This window comes from Pelodiscus sinensis, chromosome 3, assembly GCF_052426305.1.
Source record: "Pelodiscus sinensis isolate ZL-2025 chromosome 3, ASM5242630v1, whole genome shotgun sequence".
NCBI classification, from domain to species: domain Eukaryota; kingdom Metazoa; phylum Chordata; order Testudines; family Trionychidae; genus Pelodiscus; species Pelodiscus sinensis.
The window spans coordinates 8322482-8340931 of NC_143054.1; the positions used below are offsets into that span (position 1 = coordinate 8322482).

General features: G+C 51.7%; 1 protein-coding gene across 1 annotated transcript in view; it reads left to right on the forward strand.

Moving 5' to 3' along the window:
- EFR3B (EFR3 homolog B) overlaps positions 1 to 18450 on the forward strand; it is a 161313-nt gene that overhangs the window by 1426 nt on the left and 141437 nt on the right. The window lies entirely within an intron of this gene.

Below are 18450 nucleotides of genomic sequence, written 5' to 3' on the forward strand. Positions count from 1 at the left end.
GGGGGGGGGGGGGGGGATTTAGCTAGGGTCTGTGGGGAGTTTGTGCAGAGACCGCACCATCATGAGCAAAGGGGGAGTGCTAGTTCGGGGGGAGGAGGGCAGCCTTAACTCACATTCCAGCTGAGACTGGAAGGGTTTGCTGCTCCCAGATCTTCTGCTGGTTCTTGGGCCAGCCTGGAGCCATGGGTGGTTTTTCAGGGGAAACTCAACATGAAACTGACAGATGGATGAAACTGACGTGGAAACGGAATCACTTATGTGCAGGAGCCCTTGGGAAGCAACCATTTGCAGCACCAGGGTCTCCAGCATTGTTCCTCTGCTTGGGGTTATGGTGGCTTTAGGTCACCGTTGTACTTTCTGTACTTGGGAACTATAAAGGGCCTTAACTTAGAGCACCCCAAGGGCTATTCTAACTCTCCCTTCCCTTCCTGTAGCCCCATAAGGCCATGGGAAGCAGAACATTGCTGTAAAACAGCACACTGCTGCACACGCAGGATCTCTCCCCCGCCCTACTGGGAGCCTGAGAGCAGGGCTAGTGACCAGGAAGGAGGGGGGGACTTACTGGGGTGTAGTGTTCCTTGTAAGCTGAGTGTTTGGGTGGCCACTCAGGAGAGATTCAAATGCCGCCCAGCTGATTAGCAGAGCAGCCCTAGCATGTGTTTCTGCACATTCACACATGCCTTGGTGCACATAACAAAATGTATTCCACACATGGGTGGGGAAAAAATGACAGGGAACCTGAGTGGGATGGGGAGGGGGCTGTTTCCACTCATTTTATGCTTCCACAGCATCATAAATGGGCCTTGATATGAGGCGCATTAGGGTCTGCTGGGTGCAGTTCTGGCTGACTGTTGTGCCAGTCAGTCCTAGCTTGCTGTTCAGGGAGGGAAGAACCCCTCCTGCTCTCCATGGGTCGGGGGACCAGGGCACTCCTTCCATGGGAAAACGACACCTCTTACGGGACACCGCATTGTGGCAACCTTTTCAAACCAAAGAGCCTAGGGAAACTACATCAAAATTCGGAACAGGTGGTCAATAAAGAGCCATGTCAGAAAGCCCATTTGCATGACTGGAAATATACAATGTAGTATTACTCATAACTGACATCATGATTAATAATAGCATAAATGAAACATTGTACTCACAGACTTTATTTAATGGGACTTCCGCTGTTGCATCTTTTTGCACATTTCTTTGAAGTTTACATCATAACCGGTCAAATCCACCTACATGCAGGCATTCAGATTGTCTTCTGTCAATCTTATGGCAGGGGCTGGGGATATGGGGGTGCAGGAGTCTGGATTGGGGTGTATGGGGGCTCAGAGCAGAGGGTTTGGGTGTATGATGGGCTCAGAGCACAGGTCTGGGGGTGGTGTAGGAGTCTTATGGCAGGGGACTGGGGATGTGGGGGTGCAGGAGTTTGGGGATGTGAGGGTGCAAGAGTTTGGGGTTGTGGGAGTATGAGGGGCCCAGGTCAGGCGGGGTTGGATTTATGATGGGCTCAGGGCACAGGTCTGGGGTGTGTGTGTGTGTGGGGGGGGGGGGGTACAGGAGTGTTATGGCAGGGGTCTGGGGATATGGGGATGCAGGAGTGTTATAGCAGAGGATTTGGGGTTGCAAGAGTATGGGGATGTAGGGGTTAGAGGGGATCAGGGTAGGGGATTCAGGTGTATGATGGGCTTGGGGCTGAGGTGCGGGGAGAACAGAAGTGTTATTATGATGCAGCCAGTTGGGGGCTTGTTGGCCAGGCTTCATTTTTAAATAAAGTAAAATATGATGTCCAGCACAAAAAGTTGCAGCATTCTCTTTCTTTATGGCAGGGGTGGGGAACCTTTTTTGGGTCACTGTCCCACAGGAAAAGCAGCCAGGACCGCACAAGTGAGAAGCAAAAAAACAACCGCTCCAGAAACCTCCGACCCTCACTGATGTGGCCCCCAACTGAGACACCTGACTCCCCGAGTTCTCCAGCCCCATGGTGGGGGGTAGGATAGGCAGGACGGAGGTTCAAGGTCTCAGGCCAGATTAACACTTCTGGGGTTCCAACACAAAAGGTTTCAGCATTGTCTTTATTTATGGCCTGAGAGCAGCGCAGGTGCAAAAAGCAAGTAGGTGCCACCCAGTCCCTGCACGCTCAATGTGCACCCACACCACCTCCAGGACAGCCAGATGCAGTCGTTCAGCTGATCACCAGGCAGGGGGGAGGCCGTGCAGTTCCCGTGTCCTGCCTCCCCGGAGCACGGGGGAAGGTAGGGTGGATAAGGAAGCGCACGCGTTGCTCTGGGGAGGGGAGGAGCAGTGCGCGCATGCTACCCCGCAAGCCAGATCTGGCGTGGAGCCTCGGAGCATCCCCCCAACCCCACGGGAAGCTGGGGCTGGCTCCAGCCTTGTTGGGTGTGCGACTCTGGATCATGAGTCATAAATTGCCAACCCCCTATCTAGACCATCCCTGACAGGGATTTGCCTATCCTGCTGTTAAAAATCTCCAAAGAGGGAGATTCCACAACCTCCCTAGGCAATTTATTCCACTGTTCAACTGCCCTGACAGGAAGATTTTCCTGATTTCCAACCTAACTTGCCTTTGCTGCCATTTACATCCATTGCTTCTTGTCCTATTGTCGGAGATTAACAAGAACAATTTTTCTCCCTTCTCCTTGTAATGACCTTTTATGTGCTCGGAAAATCATTATCATGCCATTTCTCAGTCTTCTCTTCTCCAGACTAAACAAGCCCAGTTTTTTCAAAGTTTCCTCCGAGGTCATGTTTTCTTGACCTTTAATCATTTTTGTTGGTCTTCTCTAGACCTTCTCCAATTTGTCCACGTCTTTCCTGAAATGTGCCCCCCAGAACTGGACACAATACTCCAGTTGAGGCCTCATCAGCATGGGGGAGAGTGGAAGAATTACTTCTTGTGTCTTACTTACAGCACTTCTGCTAATACATCCCAACATGATGTTTGCTTTGTTTGCAACAGTTTTACACTGTTGACTCATATTTCACTTATGATCCACTATTGCTCCCAGATCAGCTATATCAGGGCCCTATTGTAGTAGGTTCTATGTGCATGCATATGCTGTAGGTAGATTTGCTTCTTGCTAAGGTGCAGAAACTGTGGAACTCCTTGCCAGAGGATGTTGTGAAAGCCAGGACTATAATAGGGTTCTAAAAAGAACTACATAAGTTCATGGAGGATAGGTCCATCAATGCTTATTAGTCAGGATGAGCAAGGATGGGGTCCCTAGCCTCTGATTGCTAGAAGCTGATGGAATGCCGACAGACCCCAGTCGTCTGTCGACCAAATTGAATCTGGAACCTCTGGAGCTTAGTACATGAGCTTAGTACTAATGGGCAGGAGGTTTAAAACAAATAAAAGGAAGTTCTTCTTCACACAGCGCATAGTCAATCTGTGGAACTCCTTGCCTGAGGAGGTTGTGAAGTCTAGGACTAGAACAGGGTTTAAAAGAGAACTAGATAAATTCATGGAGGTTAAGTCCATTAATGGCTATTAGCCAGGATGGGTAAGAAATGGTGTCCCTAGCCTCTGTTTGTCAGAGGGTGGAGATGGATGGCAGGAGAGAGATCGCTTGATCATTGCCTGTTCGATTCACTCCCTCTGGGGCACCTGGCATTGGGCACTGTCGGCAGACAGGGTACTGGGCTGGATGGACCTTTGGTCTGACCCAGTATGGCCATTCTTATGGTCTTATGTTCTAATTCCTGGTGTGACCAGTAGGAGGCGTCGCAGCAGTGAGTCAATCTCATTACAGTGTGTCCTATTCTCCCATCACAAACAGATGGCAGGCTCGGCTGACAGGCCATGTTGTAATTAACTGGTCAATGTGTGTGGACACCGCCCTGTGTTACCAGCCAGGGGCTCCTGCAGGCTTATTACACCCGCTGGTTAACGGTGTTCTGTGCCTCACTTCAAGGGAGAGGTGGCGGTTCTGGAATCCAGGGGCGCTGGGTTTTACTGCTCGAGGCTGCCTGTATGCGACACGTCTGACAACTGCGGTAAATGAGCTGGCAGCTGCGCGGATCCCTGTAGGAGGCCGACCCAGAAACAGTAGAACGATCCCATGAGTTCCAGGGCTGCTGTTACTTGTCCTTCATAAACAAGCCTGCATGTTGTGATAAAATGATCACTAAATCAAACTAAGCAGGGATCAGCTCTTGCTAATAGCCTGGCCCACGGCAAATGTGTCCCCTTGATGTCACGGTTATGTAAGACATTATCATTTCATGTGCAGGCAGATTGCATTTCATGGTGACACTAATTTCACATGTCCTGATTATGCCTTGCAGCTGCTAGGAAAGCTTGCTCCCCTAATGCTCTATAGTTGCTCTGAGCACACTGCTCCCTGGCTTATGAGATGTCTGCTTCCAGCTCCTCATGCTAGGGGTTTGCAGTCATCCAGTGCAGGCCCTGAAATGGGAACTCAAGGTGTTCACCTGACATCTGCAGCTTGTCACTGTGTTCAGGCTAATTATATTCTCAACAGACCTCTGGGTTGCCTAGTGCCGTGTTGTTTAAAGCTGCTGTGTCCGGGACTTTGCAGGAATCGGGCTGCAGATTTCAGAGTTCGTATTTGGTCTGGAGAACAGTGACGCGTGGGTGGGCCGTGCCGGCTTATTTCATTTCTTTCTGCACCGGCGTGCCCATCGGAGACCGCTCGAGCATGCCGACATTATTACGACTGATGTTTTAGAGCGAATGGGGAAGACCGACGGAGTCTGTTGAACGTTGCCGTTGTGTGACGGTGACTATACATGCCTTCGGTTATGAGGAGTGACTGGCCATGCCAAATTAGACGTGGGATCCTCTCTAGTACGATTTTACTTTTAGCTCTTTCGTCTTAAAGCACCTTGCAGCCAGGCCTGCTGAAGAGAGGTAACGAAATTGGGCAGCTGCCTTGGGGCTGAGCAATTCAACTGCTGCTGTTACTGTTGCTGCAGCAGTGGCCAGGCCCTTTAAATCGCTTTTGGAGCCTTGCCCGACACACACTGGGCAGTGCTAAAGGCTGCCTGGTGTGATGTGCTCCGGACCGCGCAGAGGCCTCCCCTTTTGCCCAAGGCTTCACCCCTTCTGGGGTCATGGAGCGTCCCCTCGCATCTTGCCCAGGGGCCCAGCAAGTCTGTCGGCCCAACTGCTTACAGCACCACTGAAATGCATTCACCTGTGGGGTGGAGCATGGCACTGAGTACTGGGGGAGAGGTGGTGGGAGGTAGGGGCTGCGCGTATCATGGGGGGGGGGAGGCATTGCCTTCCCAAACTACCAGGCATGGCCCTTCTCACACGCTGCCCCCAGTGCCCGCCTTCTCTGCTGCTCTGGGGCCAGGAGGCTGGGGCCACATGCCCTCCTCCTTCCCTATGGTGCTGCGGGAGGCTGGGGCTGCATGCCATCCCCATGGTGCTCGGGGGCAGGGCCTAGGCTGAAGGGGCAGGGTTGGGGGTGGGGCTGGGGGGCTTGCCTCTCCCAGCCCTACCTTCACCTACTGCCCATGGGGAGAGGGTGGATTTCTTTTCACCACGGACACGAGGACAAATTCTCACTTATACAAAAAATGCCAAAGGGTCTCTTACACATAGGGAAACTGAGGCATACAATTGGCCACGGTCATGCAGCAAATCAGTGAGAGAGCCAGAAATGGAGTCCAGGTCTTTCGACTCCTGGTCCGCTGGATCACATGTTACTGAAGTTCAGGCTGAGCAAACGGCACCTTATTTTTATACGGTCATATACACTCTATAAGTAGGCACCATTTAAAGCTCCTTTTCTAATAGTTTATATGAGTAGATAAATGAGGACTAGAAGTTACATGCATATTAGATGGTTATAAACCTGGCAGTGAGAAGGGTCTATTGATGGTTATAATCAACTGATTGATGTGCTGGACTGTATAACGGATGATTCCCCATTTATTGAAACAGCTACTAATACACGACCACTTTAATGCAGGATCGATCTATCAATGGCCATTAGCCTCCTCCTCATTATCTCTGGGGGCAGAGATAGTGTCCCCAGCCTCTGTTTGTCAGACGCTGGGAATGGTCTACAGGGGAGAGATCGTGTGTGGATTCCCTGTTCGTCCTGTTCATTCCTTCTGGAGCACCCGGCATTGGCCACTGTCGGCAGACAGGATACTGGGTTAGTTTTTCCTAATGTCCAACCTAAACCTCCCATACTGAGATTTAAGCCCATTGCTTCTTGTCCTATCCTTAGAGGTTAAGGAGAATAATTTTTCTCCCTCCTCCTTGTAACAGCCTTTTATGTACTCAAAATTGTTATTACGTTCTCTTTTCTCTCAGTCTTCTCTTTTCCAAACAAAACAAACTCAGTTCTTTCAATCTTCCCTCAGAGGTCCTATTTTCTAGACTCTTAATCATGTTTGTTGCTCTTCTCTGGGCTTTCTCCAATTCGTTCACATCTTTCCTGAAATGTGGCACCCAGAACTGGACACAGTCCTCCAGCTGAGGCCTCATCAGTGCAGAGTAGAGCTGAAGAATGACATCTTGGCTACGTCTAGACTGGCATGATTTTCCGGAAATGCTTTTAACGGAAAAGTTTTCCGTTAAAAGCATTTTCGGAAAAGAGCGTCTAGATTGGCACCGATGCTTTTCTGCAAAAGCACTTGGCCAATCTAGACGCGATTTTGCACAAAAAAGTCTCCATTGCCATTTTTGCGATCGGGGCTTTTTTGCGCAAAACAAATCTCAGCTGTCTACACTGGCCCTTTTGCGGAAAAGTTTTGCGCAAAAGGGACTTTTGCTCGAATGGGAGCAGCATAGTATTTCAGCAAAAAGCACTGATTTCTTACAGTAGGAAGTCAGTGCTTTTGTGGAAATTCAAGCGGCCAGTGTAGACAGCTGGCAAGTTTTTCCGGAAAAGCGGCTGATTTTCCAGAAAAACTGGCCAGTCTAGACACAGCCCTTGTGTCTTGCTTACAGCACTTCTGCTAATACATCCCAAAATCATGTTTGGTTTTTTTGCAAGTGGCATATTCATATTTAGCTAGTGGTCCACTATGACCCCTACATCTCTTTCTGCCATACTCCTTCCTAGACACAGAAGGGGAGCCATGTTAGTCTGTAACTGAAAAAACTTTAAAAACAATTAATGGTTCTGCAGCACGTTACAGACTAACACGGTCTTTAAGGTGCTGCAGGACCATTCATTGTTTTTAAGCTCTTTCCTAGACAGCCACTCCCATTCTGTACGTGTGAAACTGATTGTTCCTCCCTATGTGGAGCACTTTGCATTTGTCCTTATTAAACTTCATCCTGTTTACCTCAGACCATTTCTCCAGTTGGCCTGGATCGTTTTGAATTATGACTCTATCCTCCCAAGCACTCGCAACCCCTCTCAGCTTGGGATCATCTGAAAACTTAATCACTTCATGTTCGTACAGCATCCCGCACACTGGAGCCCTGATCCTGGTTGAGGGCTTCAGGTGCTACTGTTCATCCAAAGAATAAAAACGTTACTAGGGGGCTAATTGATTCCTACGCCCACCAGTGCTGAATCCAGCCCAAGTATCTTAGGGTAAGTCTACATAGCAAAAGAAAAACTAGGGCTGGCCCATGCCCAGTCATGTACACAGCAGTAAAACAGCCCTGCAGTCCAAGCCCTGTGCACCTGAGTTGGCTGGCACGGGCCAGCTGCGGAGCTGTGGTTGTCTAGTTGCCATGTACACGTACCCTCTGGGTCAAGATGCCAGCTTCCTAGTTGTTAAGAGTTCTCCTCTAGAACTTCCATACTGCACTACTTCTGCCTCTTGCTCTTTATGTGATGGCTGTTCAGCAGACCAGGGATAACGAAGTCCCTTCTCTAACGAGGAACTTTGGGTGGATCAATCTGAGCTGCTCTCGATTTTCTGAGAATTTCCCTGTTTTCCAGGGAAATTGAAGCACGAAACTCATTCCAAAAATGTTTTAATTAAAAACTTGAAATCTCTTGAGGACAGATGCTAATTACACAGTTGCTGATGACTCAGAATTAAAGAGTCTGACTGAACCTCAGGGCTTTTGCTATTCTTGGAGCAAAGGATTAGGGAATCAGAACTGCTGCATTTTGAGCAAGTCATGTTGCTGCTCTGGGCCTCGGTTTCCCCACTTGGAAAATGAATTACCCCAGGCAGGTGTAACTCACTGGCAGCTCACCAATGTATGTCTGTGTAGCCCAAGCTCCAGTGGGCTTCAGGAGCAGCCCTGGGAACTACAAATTATGGACTACAAATGTGTGGCTTGTTGGGAGAACTTGGTTCCTGCCAGGATGTACCCTCTGCTCCCAGCACAGACTGAGCTGGGAGCATGTAGGCTGCATGCAGAGAGGAAGCTGCTGAACTAGAATCCTGTTCTATGTTCTTTACAGAATAAAGCTTGTTCCTGGTGGTTTGTCCAAGTGGGTCCGGTCTGAGGTGCACACACCCGGACACACAACACAGAGCGCACCAAGGAGCACACAGGCCCAGTCTCCCAAAGTTGTGTAAAAAGTCACAAGGCTCCCCCTATGTGGAATAACCTCATACTGGGCTTGTGAACAGGAGGGGCTACGTCTGGACAGCACTTTGAGAACCTTCAATGGCAAATGCTTTCGAAGCCCCAAGTTTGCATGTGTGAGCACTGAAAAGGTTAAAAATAGGGGGCCTGATTCTACTTTTGGGTGTAAACTGGGAGTCAGCCCATTGAAAGCCAGAGGGTTGCACTGTTGTCAATGAAAGAGGAGCTGGGGTCAGGGATGGATTGATTCAGAGAGGTAAAGGGAGCCAGTGGCCTTACCAGCGTGTCAAGTAACTAGTAGAGCACCCTTGGGGATTTTTCCAACGGCTGCTCTTCTGAGGCTGTGGGGAGCCCAGACTACACCCTGTAGCTATGGGGCAGTGGACTGTGACCGTTCCCCATCAGCCCCATCTAGATTTTGCCTTACAGTGGGAGCTCAGCAGCTGGAAGGGAGAGGAGTCAATTCATCCCCATCCTGCACCGCACGACAGTGAGCAGGCTGAACCCTGATTCTTCTGGTGTGACTCCACTCCGAGTTGCTCCTGATGTGCGCCAGTGTGAACGGGAGGAGCATCGGGACTAGAACGTCACTGCACACAGGCCTGGCATGACTGGAGACCAGCTGCAGAAGGAAAGGGCTACAAAGCATGAGTCCCTAGCAGCAGAGCTGAAGGAGTAATTCCATGAGCTTGCCTTGGTAGTAGACTTTATCCTCGTCCAGGGATGAGCCACTAGAGGGAGATAAAGAGTCACACACCACGTGGCTGTGTCTAGACTGGCCGCTTTTCCGGAAAAACTTGCCAGCTGTCTACACTGGCCGCTTGAATTTCCGCAAAAGCACTGACGATCTCATGTAAGATCATCAGTGTTTTTGCGGAAATACTATGCTGCTCCCGTTCGGGCAAAAGTCTTTTTCTGAAAAACTTTTGCGCAAAAGGGCCAGTGTAGACAGCAGAGATTTGTTTTCTGCAAAAAAAGCCCCGATTGTGAAAATGGCGATCGGGGTTTTTTTGCAGAAAAGCGCGTCTAGATTGACCACGGACTCTTTTCCACAAAAAGTGCTTTTCTGAAAATGCTTTTAACGGAAAACTTTTCCATTAAAAGCATTTCTGGAAAATCATGCCAGTCTAGACGTAGCCAACGGGTTACCAGTGCAGCACATCCATTCATTACAAAACCACCATGGGGAATGGATAAAGCAGAGACGTTTTGAGGCCTGGAGGCAAGATGATTGGAGCTGCGCTAACCATGTCCAGTGCACAGGCCCAGGAATGGGGGTGGTGCACTTGGCCAGTGTTTGTGTAACTCATTGGGGAAGGAGTGTCATAGGTCCCCTTCTGTGTTGATCTGGAGAGGATGTTCCAAGGTCTGAGGCCTGGACACTGCAGCTCATGCGGTACCTCTGGAGGTCCCAACTCAAGCCTGATGTAAGCCTAGGGGTAGATCATTCATCTCATTTGTTCAGTGCTTTCCAATGCAGCTGTGGGGTTTGGATTGCACGGGGGAAATGGAAGCTGTCGTCTCCCGCCGAATGGAATCCTGTCAGGCAATGTTCCCTCTAATCTTTTCCATCCACGTGCAGATTTTTTTCCCCACCGGTGTGCGGAATCGATTTTGTTACGTGCACCGAAGCACGTGTGTATGTGCACCCCCAGGAGAAACTAAAATGCAGCTGTGGGCGCGCTGCTCATCAGCAGGGCAGCATTATAAATCTCTCGTGAGCGGCCACACATGTGCCCAGCGTATAGGGAACACTGCTGTCAGGTCAGGGCCGCTTTCAGCAGAGCCTCTCACCTTCTGTTTTCCAGCCTCTGCCTCTGTGTCTTTAAAAGCCCAGCTCCAATCTCTCTGGGGGTTGCAAATCCTGAGTCCGGAGGATTAGGCACATAGAAGGGTAAACTCTGTGAATGCTAATGAAGCCCTAGGTAGGTGCAAGACCGGCAGGGTCCAAGCATGCTCAGAGGGGCCACCATGATTTGCTTACCAAAGGCAATCGCAGCTGGCGGATGGGATTAGAGGATTTTTTTTGGTATCATTCAGTCTCCGTCCCACAAGCCATTATTTGAAAGGCTGCAGAACAGGACGCCTCTCTGTGTGAGGTCACTAACTGCTCTTGTGAGCTTCCTGGCTGCGCGCACTTGGAGCCCCTCGGCGGCGCGATTGGATTCCCATCCGGCAGGTACCGAGTCAAACAGGTCAGTCTGAGAAAATAGGGGCTGGGGTGTAAAACTGAAGCAGGATGAGGTGACTGTTCCAGGTCCCTTCATGCTTTAGAACGGGACGGGGGGCTGTTTTGGGTCGGGGCTGCTGACCCGCAAAGAAATCAGTCGGGGGCCGCATGCAAATGAGAAGCAAATAAAAAAAAAGAAAAACGAATCTGCACTGATGTGGCCCCTGACTGAGAAGCAGAAAGACACTCCCCACATTCCCCTTGCACACTCACTTCATTCCCCTTGCACACTCACTTCATTCCCCTCGCACACTCGCCTCATTCCCCTCACACACTCCGCACATTGCCCTCTCACTCGCCTCATTCCCCTCGCACACTCACCTCATTCCCCTCTCACACTCGCCTCATTCCCCTCGCACACTCCCCACATTTCCCTCTCACTCGCCTCATTCCCCTCGCACACTCACCTCATTCCCCTCGCACACTCGCCTCATTCCCCTCGCACACTCCCCACATTGTCCTCTCACTCGCCTCATTCCCCTCGCACACTCCCCACATTGCCCTCTCACACTCACCTCATTCCACACACATGCCTCATTCCCCTCGCACACTCACCTCATTCCCCTTGCACACTCACCTCATTCCCCTTGCATACACACCTCATTCCCCTTGCACACTCCCCACATTGCCCTCTCACACTCACCTCATTCCCCTCACACACTCGCCTCATTCCCCTTGCACACTCACCGCATTCCCCTTGCACACTCCCCACATTCCCCTCGCACACCAGAGCCTTGTAGGGCCCAGGCTAGTCCATTTTGTGTGCTACAGCCCCGCGGGAACAATGTGGGTGGGAGGGGGCTGGAACCCCAGCAAAGGCTTCCCAACGTTTGGGGGGGAGAGCCCTGAGTCTCGGGGGCTGGATCCAGGCAAGCCAGGGGATGCATCCGGCCCCTGAGCCTTAGGTTCCTCACCCCTGCTTTAGAAAGAGCAGATGGCTTTGCCTCAAGTTTCCTCTATCACCTTCCCTCCAGTGACCATCCTCCACGCCAGGGCTGGTCACATCTCACTGACACAGACACTTTGAGGGAGTCCTCGAAGTGCATTTCCTGCCCCTCGGGTGTCTAGAATGGCACATTCTCTGTTTGGAGCTCTTGGATGCGATCCCCTCGGTTCCCTTTAGGTGCCCCCTTTAATTCCTCCCCAGAGACTCCTCCTGGGATCAGCTAGTTTCTGGCAGTGCCGGTGCGGTAGGTTGCGTTGACCGCTGCTTCCTGAGGTAACAGAGTGGAGGTCTGACAGGCTGCATCTCCTCAGAAGGAGCTCTGCTGTTGTGACTCCAACAGAGGGAAACATAGAGAGAGATCTCTCTCCCTTCACCTCACTGGGTGCCTGGGAGCAGCTGCTGCCATCTGCCCCCTGGAGACACACACAACTGCAGCTTTTCGCGTCTCTCCATGGACTGGCATTCAAAGTAGAGCCCAGAAATAGCTCAGCAGGAATGTGGATGGCTCTGATGACCAAAGTAAATACGCAGAAGTCCTGGTGGCTCGCTCCCATCCCTATCCCTGCCCCCACACTGCCAGCTATTCAGGGTATTTGCCTCCTGTTCTTTCCTTCTGCCCCCTCCATGCATAGGCAGCTGGAGCCTGCAAGGCTTCTCAGAGGAACAGGGAGGAGGCATGAACCATGAGGGAAGGCTGAAGGAATTGGGTTTATTTAGTTTGGCAAAGAAAAGACTGAGAGGGGGCATGACAGCGCTTTTCAGGTACCTAACAGGGTGTTACAAGGAGGAGGGAGAAAAATTGTTCTCCTTGGCCTCTGAGGATCGGAGAAGAAGCAATGGGCTTAAACTGCAGCAAGAAAGGTTTAGCTTGAAAAACTTCCTAACTGTCCGGGTGGTTAAACACAGGAATAAATTGCCTAGGGAGGTTGTGGAATCTCCAGCACTGGAGATATTTAAGAGCAGGTTAGACAGACACCTGTCAGGGATGATCTAGACGGTGCTTGGTCCTGCCTTGAGGGCAGGGGACTGGACTAGATGACCTGTCGAGGTTCCTTCCAGTTCTAGGATTCTATGATCCTATATTGTGATCAAAATTTTGGCAGGGGGACGGGGGAAACAGTGAACCTCCTGGATGCTACCAAGAGTTGCCTATACTACTATACAGCATCCTTGAGAAGTGGAGCCCATGTGCCCATGGTGGATGGGTTAGGTGCTGTCTGTGGAATAAGAGCCTACCCCTGCCCTGAAGAATTATAGTCTACATCAGGGCTGGGCAAGATGCGGCCCAGGGGCTGAACTCGGCTTGGGGGCTGCAACTGGCTGTTTTTTATTTATAGCCTGCTGCCAGTGCCACCTGATTTCTAGGCAGTGGCTCAGGCAGCAGGATTCTATTTAAACGGCTCCCGGTTGCGATGCTACCCCAGTGGGGGGGCTAGGAGCCACGAGCCCTTTGCTGTGTTTTTAATTCAAAGCCTCAGGCTGCAGACAACGTTGGGGGGAGGCTAGTCCTCAGCCACGCCCCTTTTGCCCCTGGCCCCGCCCCTTTCAGGGTGGAGCCAGCCTGTGACTACCTACCAAAATTCATTAAGTGGCCCCCCCCTGCAAAATTATTGCCCACCCCCGGTCTAAATAGACAAGCCAGATAACGGGGAGGGGGAGGTATAGTCCCCAATTTATAGATGGGTAATGGAGACCAAAAAGGACCGGTCGGTGACACGTCCCAAAAGCTTGTGGGAGGCTCAGGAATTGAACCGGATTCTCTTAGGCTCAATCAAATGCCTTCCCCCTAAGAGCCTCCTTCTAATGTAGTGACTTGAGTAGGTGGCTGAGCTGGGAGGGGGACCCTCCTCCCTGGTGCCTCCCAGCCGGGTGGCATAGCCCCAGAGAGGGCTGTTCACCTCTCATGCATGCCTAGTTCACGCCAGGGATGGGAGTGAGTTGTGCCTGACTCTGTGACATGTCGGCTGTGTCTTTGCGTGGGGCTGTGCGTCGGGACCTACGGGAGCTAGCTTCAAGATGGCAGACTCCGGTATCTATAGCAACAAAGCTGTTGCAGCCCTTCAGCATAGGCTGGAGAGACCTGCCCGGCTGGCACCCTGGGTAAGCACGTGGGCAGCTGGCCTGGGCAGCTGCGGCTTCACTGCTCCGGACTAGCTAGCTTACAGCTGGCTCGGGGATCGCTGCGCAAGCTGCACTCACCGCCCGGGACTGCAGTACTCCCCCACGCTGTGCGTGCTGGGAAGAGGAGCCCATCCTGAGCATTGTCACGAGTTGCTTACAGAGCGCCCAAGCCCATTAGAGCTGTGGAACACCGAGCCCCCGGAAGAGAGAACAGCCAAGCAGCTATTGGGATGAAAATAATCCCCTCACGCTGTAGCCGGCACGGAGGCTGGATCCTGACTCATCCCAGCACCTCCCGCGCTGCCACCCCCCTTCCAGCAGCTCACAGCACAGAATGCCAGGTGTCGCAGTCTGGGCCGCGAGGTGCTAATCACCAGCCCTGCATAGTAGTGAAACAGCAGTTGGGGGTTAAAGCGCCCTTGCCTATGGCTTGCTCCTGTCCCTGAATGGTAGGGTTGAGAGAGTGAGGGGGGGGGGTGTCCTGAAAGGTTTGGTTGTGATTCGACTTTTTTTTTGTCCACTCGTTATTTTACCTGGGAAATATCAGATAGTAAATCTCATTGGTCCTGTTTTGGCCAGCGAGCTGGACATCAGTGATTCAATGTGGGACACGATGACCTCCTGAAGTCTCTTCCAACCCTATGATTCTCTGATGGGGCTTGCAGTCTTTAACAGAGAGTGCTTTTCTCGCAACTGAGTGCCAGTTGTTTGAGTTCAGTTTGGTGTTTAAGAAATGCCCTGGCATGAGCTGGCCCTTTGAAGAGGATTGGGGAACAGGCTGCCCTATGCCAGATGCAACCTACCGTTCCAGGTGGAGGGATTCCCATCACGAGTCATGTGATAGGAGCTCGTGACTAGAAACCAGCCCTGGGTAGGATGAACACCAAGGGAATTTGTGAAGAGAGCCGGCTATGAAGATGACAGGAGGCAACTCTCAAAAGCTTCCAAGAAGAAGGCAAATAGACACCCCTTGTGCTATCTGATTCTGTAAGTTACCTATTCAAGAAGTAGCTTCTCTTATTAATTCTAAGTGTCTTGCCTCATTGTGCTGCCTGCACCAGAAGCGTGTGGAGATGATTTGCCGTGTGATCAGGCTCTCCTTCAATTCTGGATGCTGACAACTCACTACTCCTCCCTTAGAAGAGCTCTCTTCCTCCTCTTTGCTCTTTACCGGGCCTCTGTTTTGTAAGGGTGGCCCATTTTGCTGGGATCTGGCATGCATGGGGAAAGAAATCAGTAAAGGCAGATCAAAGAGCAATGGATAGAGAAACCTCGCAGGAAGGGACATGCTGCTCATGGCTTGGGAGTGGAGAAGGATGGCCTTGTGTCTAAGGGATTGTAACTCCGGTCAGTTCACAGCTCTGCCACTGACATCCTGTGTGACCTTGGGCAAGTCTCTTGATCTCCTTGTGCCTCTGGTTCCCATTTATAAAATGGGGGTAATACGCAGTGTTTAATGTGGAATGAAAGAGGTGCCAGAACTCAAGCAATGAGATGCTGGAGTTCAAGACAAGTTTTTCTTTCACATCTGAAGCAGCAGGCCCCGAGGTGCTGGGGACCTGAGTGGCCAGGCCCCGCGGTGCAGGTGGCTCAGCCCTGGCAAACTCTTGCACCAGTTAAGTGCTGGTAATAACTTTCCTCCTGTCTTTCCCTTTGCCCTGGTCTGGATTTTGCTTGCAAACTCTCTGGGGTAGGTACCGTCTCTTCTTCAGAGTATGTAAGGGCCTAGCCCAATGAGGCCTTGGCCTCCTGTACTACTGGCGTCCGAATGACAACCGTGAGCCATCTGCTTCTGTGAGGATGCTTTTTGTGGCCAAATCCTTCCTTACAAGGATGCTGCAGGGAGACCTATTGTTCAGCCTGGCTACGTCTACACTGGCCCTTTTTCCGGAAGGGGAACGTTAATTTCAGCTATCGTAATAGGGAAATCCGCGGGGGATTTAAATATCCCCCGCGGCATTTAAATAAAAATGTCCGCCGCTTTTTTCCAGCTTTTAGAAAAGCTGGAAAAGAGCGTCTACACTGGCCCCGATCCTCCGGAAAAAGCGCCCTTTTCCGGAGGATCTTATTCCTACTTTTCTAAAAGCCGGAAAAAAGCAGCGGACATTTTTATTTAAATGCCGCGGGGGATATTTAAATCCCCAGCGGATTTCCCTATTACGATAGCTGAAATTAACGTGCCCCTTCCGGAAAAGGGGCCAGTGTAGACGTAGCCCCTATGAATGCTCCAGACGCAGCGCTTATTTGTGCAGGAGTGCGCCAGGGACTGAGTCCCAGCGCCTGGGGGCTTGGTGCTCCCTCGAGCCGCGTCACTTCGCTTCCCGCCGCTGCAGTGAGGCAAAACAAGATGGCGGAGCAGAGCAGGTTGCTGAGTGGCTCCACTTCCCACAGCTCCTGCCGCCCAAGTGAGTTCTGAGGGGCCTGACCCCTGCTGCCACCCTGCACCAGGCCCCTCAGCTAATCCCACAGGCCGCCCTAGGCTTCGCAGCTAACAGCAATATGGGGGACTGTTGCATCCATAGGGTGGTTGGGGCAGCCTCTAGTGCCCCTCGGCTACGCACTTCCTAGCCTGGGGCACTGGGTCCGGAGCACCCATGGGAAAAAATTAGCAGGTGCTTGGCACCCACTGGCACACGGCTACATCCTGTCTCAGCGCCTGCCAGCAGCCCTGCCAATCAACTCTTCCCGATACTCCTCCCCTCCTCCCCCCGACCTTCATCCAGCACCTCCTGCCTGCCAGAGGGCCCTGTCAATCAACTCCTCCCCTTCCCTTCCAGTGCCTCTCGCCTGCCATAATCAGCTGTTTTGTGGCATGCAGGAGCCAAGAGGTGGAGAAGTGGCAGCGCAGGCATGGGGACTTGGGAAGGGGCAGGATGGGGTGGGGCCTGGCGTGAAGCAGGGTCAGGAAGAGGAGGCACAGGGGTAGGGGTTTGGAGGAAGGGCTTAGGTAGGGCCTGAGGTGGAGTGGGGGATTGAGCATCCCCCAGGCCCGGAGGAAGTAGGCATTTATGCAGTTATGAATGTAAAAAAAATTGCTTGTATTTTGCCCTGCTCCTCTTTCATTACAAAGTGGCTGTGCCTAGACTGCATCCCTTTTACGGATAAGGGATGCAAATTAGACACATCGCAATTGCAAATGAAGAGGGGATTTAAATCCCCCCCGCTTCATTTGCATAAAAATGGCTGCCGCTTTTTTCCGGCTCAGAGCTTTGCCGGAAAAAAGCGCCAGTCTAGACGTGGATCTTTCGGAAAATAAAGCCTTTTCCGAAAGATCCCTTATTCCTCTTAAAATAATCTGCTGGAACGAGGCTGAGGCAAGTATCTACAGCAGGGGTTCCCAAACTTTTTGACATGGGGACCAGTAAATCCATTCATGAGCTTTTTGCGTATGTATTTGCATATTCATTAAGCAAATGATGAATATTCAAATAAGTTGTTTCTGGTCCTCCCAAAGGCCCCAGTGCCAGCTTTAGCAAAGCTTTTGGTACGGTCACCCAGAATATTCTTGCCAGCAAGTTAAGGAATATGGATTGGATAAATGGACTGTAAGACGGACAGAAAGCTGGCTAGACTAGGGTTTCCCAAACTTTTTACTTTAGTTGGAACACGTGTTTTTTTTCAGTACTGTTTTTTGCAGCCCAAAAATAGAACCGCATATTAGAAGAATGAAAAATGAATTAAATTTTCGCTGTTTCACCCGGCTGCATCCTCTACCCAGCCCGGGCCAGGGCTTGGGGGACCCGGTGCCGCACAGGCACTCCAGGAGGTGGGAGCAGGAGCAGTCTGGGGGTAGGGTATCTGGCTAGGAGGGAAGGTGCAAGGAGGGGTATGGTTGCCAGGTGTCCGGTTTTGTACCAGACAGTCCGGTATTTGAGCGTTATGTCCGGGAAACAAATTGAGAAAATACCGGACATGTAAAATGTCTGGTATTTTCTCATTAGGTAAGTTTTGTTATTATTAGATGTATCAGTTTGTAGTTGCGGACTGCCTGGCTGGTGGATGTGCTCACGCTGCGTGAATGTGTCTACCAGCCAGGCAGTTCACAACTACTCGAGGGAGGGTGTATGGGGGAAAACGGAATCCCCGGGGCCGGACTCACTCATGCTTCACTCCCCGCAGCTGCCCCTCCAGCCAGCCCCACTTCCCCCAACCCCCTCCTGGCCGGTCAGTTCTCCCCCACTTCCCCTCCCGATCTCCCCTGGCCAGCCCTGCTGCCCCTGTCCAGCCCTGCTTCCGGTGGCCAGTTCTCCCCATCCAACCTTGCTTCCCCAGCCTGCTCCTATACCCCCGACCTTGGGCCCCCCCGGCCCTGCTTCTGCGGGCCACCCGCTGCTCCCCCCGACCCTCTCACAGCCAGTCGGTTCTGCCCCGCTTCTCCACCCAATCTCCCCCGGCCAGCCCTGCTTCCGGTGGCCAGTTCTCCCCTCCTCCTCCTCCTCTTGACCTCCCCTGCATTTTGGTTTAATATTTCAGAGGGGAAAATCCCTTCCCCTGGGTGCATGATTGGATCTGTTAGGTGAGGCCTGCTCCTCCCTCCCCATCAGCCCAGCTCTCCATGCTCTGATCTGGGCTGAGCCAGCCGTACCCCACTCTCCCTGCTCTTCTTCTGCAGCATTATAGGAGATCCCCTGCTTCCCTACCTCAGCCTTGCCGACAAAT